A 6,001-nucleotide genomic window follows, 5' to 3' on the forward strand; every position below is an offset into this window, starting at 1 on the left:
ATTCCTTACAATATGAAGTTGGGGGGCGCTGGAGCACGATAATTTTTGAAAGGGGGCGCTGGAAGAAAAAAGGTTAAGAACCACTGCTTTACACTATCAACTATAGAGTATGCTTCTTTCAATAACGGGTGAATCTCTGTAGATTCAGCTATCTGATTTTCCGGATTGTTGAATTGTCAGAACAAGATTCCGTTACTGCTGACTTGTACGGTTTATTCTTTTGCAACAGCTTTTGACACTGACGTCTCTTCTGCAACCTTTTTCATTGAAAACAGAATAGATGAGGCTGCCTTGACTGAAGTTTTATCAGCTTCATTGTAATTCAAACGCATGATTTTTATATGTTGTAGGACCTCACAGCTGCAAATGTACAATGTACATAGCATAATTTTCCACAACACACAACACTCATGGGGGTACTGATTTACTGCAGCTTAAGCAGGATAAATCATGCTGGTGAAATGATATTCTGCAGACTACTTTGCCAGGAGAGGACCAGGCATCCATACCTCTTCTTCGTAAACGGAACCCATCCTCCTGATAACTTTTTGTTTCTAATTGATGCATCTTCTGCGATCAAATGACCGTCATCCTTACATAATGAGGCATATAACACTTGCCATATCAACGACTCTCGGAAAATTTACAGCAAGGTACCGGTAAGCTGCAACCTGCCAGGGTGCCAATGTCGAGCACGAGGACAAGAAGCCAAGAAATAGCCTCATTTTCGTCGGCCAACAGTTATTTGATATCCATATGGATGATTTATATTGATATGGATACTTACACCATCCTCGTTGTACGCCAAGAGACGAAATTCGGTCCATGTTTAGTCCATTCCCATAGTAAAGCATATAGCAACTAAACAGATTTGGGTCGAGTTACCTTTGTCGCCACCGCGTGTTCAAAATGAAGTGGAACAGCCCCATTTTAATTAGTCACTTTGTTGCATGTTGTTATTTCTTCGTTGGTTCCCAAACGTTAGGCTTACCATATTTTGGAAATCAAAAAAGAGGACACTTTTTCACAAATTTGCAACTTGCAAAACCGGAGTGTAATTCTCAAAAACCGGTTAATTTTTCCCACTTTGTGATCGGTTGACTAAAAAAAGGTCATAAGGTCATCACTTCTACTCAGAGCTCAAAATAACGTGTTTTACTCCAAAATACCCGCCGGAGCTTCACTTCTGTGCTAATATGCGGCATATCACTCGCAATTTGCTCTTAATCTGCCTAAAATTTCAAAAAAGAGGACAAAATCTCAAATAAGAGGACAAAAGGGCGTCCTCCGAGGACACTTTCAAAAAAGTCAAAAAAGAGGACAAATCCTCTTAAAAGAGGACGGATGGTAAGCCTACCAAACGTACCAGAAACAAATTTCTGTCTTGAGGAAGACACGATTCCAAGTTGCATTTCTGTATCGGGTGAATCATTTTCTTCTGCTGCTCGCATCTGCTAATTCAGACCCCCCACGATAATCATCTCTCACTAGCACTCCGAGTGGTCTAACTGTCGGTTACTCGTAAACATAAACTACACTGGAAGACGCCAGATGGTAGAGTTGAATGTTATGAAATTTACGACAGATGAAATAGTTTCCTGAAATTTTAACTGGAGCTTTGGGAGATCGGAGTCAATACTAGTAATGATGGTTATGTCCCACTCATATTGGATGTTCAAGAAGGTATTGCACTTTTCCTATGTTTTGAATTGAAGACGGTCATAATTATCACCAGGGAGCCAAAGTGAGTTGTACTTGTAGCTGAACTGAACATAATTGTCTGTAGTTACCCTAAACGTGAGCATCAGTAAATCAGTATCAGTTTGATAATATTTTCATCATCTCAAAACCCCACGAAACTGCGTTAAAATGAAAAAAAGGAAGGTGTCGAAACGACACATGAAGTAGTCTTTGAAGTCAGGCCAGAGTGGAATTGATGGCAATGTCGAGCAGAACTTTCTGTTTGATTACCTAATTATTCTATGCAGAAAGGCAGGATTTATTTCAAAAAATTAATCGAGATTCCATAATGGAAGTCAGACACCCATCTGGCCTAAACAAAATAGAGAAGAGGCATGCACACTGAATGAAAAGTAAAGCACAGAAGATAAAAGACAAGCGACAAAATGAGGTGGCATGTGCCATGTGGCGGGCGGAAGGTGAGATCTATATGTTAGGTCGTGGTCCGGTAATCCTGTCGGCCGAGTTTCTTTGCTACTCCCTCCAGAGGAGACCACCACACCAGGGGATTGCGTCAAAAAAATTGAAATATCAAAATAAAATTTATGAGATCATTCATTAACCTCTTGCATTAGCATTAGCCTGATAATTGTCATTATCAAATATCATTGTTAATATATAATAATATTTTTAATTCTCATTAAATGAATGTAATCATTTCATTTGTGATATTTAGCAGTATAAATGCTCCACTCTCATCTCGTTCCATGAACGTTGTGACTTATCTATAAAAATAGATATATCTGGTGCATCGATGCTTCTAATAATGTCAATATTTCATTAAGATGCATGCATATGAAGATATCCGACTGTTTTGTTTGTAAAAAATATTCTGAGTAGTGATCAACTGTAATCAAATGCTGTTGCCCCTGAAATTCACATAAATTGCAAGCCTACTGATTATTGATGCCAAGAACGTCTTGGTAGCCTACTGACTGAACTCGTGTCTAAGCAGCACACACTTCAAAATGACTGACATACTTAATCCTTAACTTCATGTTTTGCTTTCGTTAACCCTGATTCTGTTTATATGTAGGCATATACTAGAGACTAGAGACTATAAATTATTGCACACAATGCTTTTTCAGTAAAAGTGTTTAAGATGAATTTAGAACGTGCCTTGCTGATAAATATATGCTGTTGTGTTTCAATGCTTCGGAATAACTTGGATATCAGTATCAGTTTATTATTAGGAATTTCGTCATTTCAAAACACCACAAGACTGTGATACAATGAAAAGATAGGAAGGTGTCGAAACGACTTGGAGTCGTCTTTGAAATCAGACTCCCACCTAGTCTAGGAGATGTGAAGCGTAGGCAAGCACACTTAATGAAAGTAAAAGAAAATACTGTAATACAAAAACACAAGTGACAAAATGAGGTGGCATGTGATAGAATGCGAGATCGGTAAAGTATCTGGGGTAGACTAGAATTTGTTCAGTAGAAATTCTTAGTTTTTCGACTAGAATGAGGACATGCTTAACGGCTGTCAGATAGCCAGCGAGATACTGTTCCACAGCTCAGGTCCGGCATATTTGATAGAGCAATGATCTTTTTTGTTGACCATATAATAGTTGGACGAGGAGGACGCGCGTTTGTTGTTCTTATGCACTTTTGATTCCGAGGTAAAGAAGTCATTGAAATTTTCGGGGCAATGACTCCGAGGGAACTGATGTATAATCTTGGCAATTTCTAGTTTCCGCTTATCCTTTTATGCTCAGAGTAGGATAGGATACTCTAGGAGTCTAGGACGTTGTTTATTTTTGTCCTTGGTGTTATTGCGTCATAATACACCAAGTAGTGTATGACATACACACGATCTGTGGGATCGAATCAAACCCACGACTGCTTTGTTTGTAACACATTGAAAAATCATACAGCAGCAAACGCTTCAAAGTGATTGTAGTGCTTTAGTTAGTGGTTATCTTGATATGGTTTTGCTTTTGGTAATGGTTAGCCCTGACTCTGTTGCATCATATGTAGAGTTGCAGACTACAAAGATCCACATGACAATATGTTGCATATATTGCCCACACCCATCCATATATTTCTCTTTCAGTAACAGTATTAGATATAAGTGGAAATGAGTACAAAGGAAGGTAAAGTCGGCCTTGATGATTGCATCGCATGTCTCGAGGATCCAGTGTCCAAGAAAAGAGATAAGGTGACAGCTGCCAAACGTATCAAGTCAACAGCGCTGAACAACGGGCTATCGCCTTCGGATATTGTACGCGTTGTAAAGATCTGCACAGGCAGCACCGTGAAATATACGACAGTGAAAAGAGATTTGGCCAACGCCTTGATGACGGAAAGTTACATTCCGGAAGAGGCGGCAGTCTGCGTTATTTTGAAGATTGTCAGCGGAAAATGCGGGGGAGGTGTTGCGAAGAAACTCTTGCTCTGGTTGGAAGCAGGGATTAAATCATCCGAAGTCACTTCCAAACTAGTGGGGTTAGTGTCGTTGATGTTATGTTTAATAGACAGTCACGGGCTGGGTCCTGTCGCGAAAAAATTGGCCGAATCTATTGTAAAGAGTTCTCAGGGCTCTGTGCCAATTCGTCCTGAAATGGTGTGCATTTTAGGAATTGATGCTAAAAAATTAGGTGTTGACTCGCAAAGTAAACAAATGTTTTCTCTGGAATTTGTTAAAATGCTGAAAAAACAAGTCGCGTGCTTGCAGAGACTCAAATTCAGAAAGTTATCGCATTGCGATTCTCACATTGTAGCTTTGTCGCCTCTGGAAATCACGAAGGTTCGCGCTGAAATATTTCTCAACGAGTATTTGTTCCGCACTTTCTTCGGCACGAATGATCGTGATTCGAATCGGAACGAGTTAAAGACTTTTTTCATGGTTAAAGAATTGGTGACCTCGACAGAACCGGTTTGGATTAAGTTTTTGACAGTTTACCTCTCCACGTGGGACATGAACGAAAACGAGGACATACTCATGAAGTTATTGTCGTATCTACCGATGGTTACGTCTGTCGCTATCAAAGAAAAGATACTAAACGGGTTAAAGAAAGCTTTGGTGTCGTCGCCAAATATAAATTTAAAATGCAGAATTCTCGACGGGCTACAAGACATGGTGTTGAGACATATTATCTCGGCTTCTAAATCTAAACGCGCGGAGGAAGTCGAGAGGATGGAACTGTTTGTGATTGAGATTTGGACTTTTGCAGAGGAAGCTGTGTTAGAATGCTCCACCATCAAGCATCACGATCAAGTTCTCTACTATGCGCTTATGGACTTTTGGGAATCAATATCTCTCGCGTTGCAAAAGTATAATGTATCCATCCCGATTTTGCCGGAGGAATATTTTATAGGTAGAGCTGTTTTTGGTATGTCAGGAGTGTGTCTGGATAAAGCTTGCCGTACAGTCACGACTCTTTCTGGAATAGCTTCGAAAAATAGTGGCCCGATGGCCGCTACTTTGCGGAATCACAGCGATTGCGTACGTGGTATGTTGAACCCAAGCAGCCGAGTGTGGGATTTTGCGAAGATAAAAAAATGGGCTAACGGCGAATTGATGTTGATCGATGTCGTGAAGTCTGAACAGCAACTCGAAGTGTTTGCTTTTGATAAACACTCGTGCTTTGCGGCCCCACTCGTCGAAATGAGAATCAAGACGCAAAGCGATTTCAGCTTGGCGGATTTTTTGCATCACTTGAAAGGAGACGGTTATGCGGGGGTTTGTGAGATCGCTGATTTATAGATTGGATGCAATTCTAATGCCCACGTTTGTGACGCTTCATGACTGTGAAGTCCAGTTGCGTATTGTTGGTAGGTCTAGACCGGTGGTTCTGAACCTTTAATCATCTGGGGAATTCTTACACTAATCTGCCAGCCTTTGGGAACTCCAAATTTTTGCTGAGATCAAGATGTAACCAAGTCAGAAGGCTCCGATTCACAAGTCGATATCACTTTTATAGTTTTGAGTCGAGTCATTTTTAATTCACCACCGAGTTAAGTCCGAGTCATTGTATTTTGACCCGAGTATGAGTGCAAGTCATTGCGTTGACTGCTGAGTTTCGAGAAAACCACTTATTATAACTCCGTTTGTTTATATCGAGTGGCTCACATTTAAAATATACCGTACTCATTTTCCACACTTTTCGGTTGCGTTTTCAAGTACCAGTACCCATATGCGCCGAACCTGGGTATGCAAGGTATGCCAGGCATACCTAGACATTTTTTTAGGCATGCGGTATACCTAGAATTCCGGTTGGCATGTATCGGCATAAACGCCAATTGTGCTATTTTGA

The sequence above is a fragment of the Botryllus schlosseri genome, chromosome 3 (genome assembly GCF_051294905.1).
Source record: "Botryllus schlosseri isolate E-star chromosome 3, Bs_hap1, whole genome shotgun sequence".
Classification (NCBI taxonomy): Eukaryota; Metazoa; Chordata; class Ascidiacea; order Stolidobranchia; family Styelidae; genus Botryllus; species Botryllus schlosseri.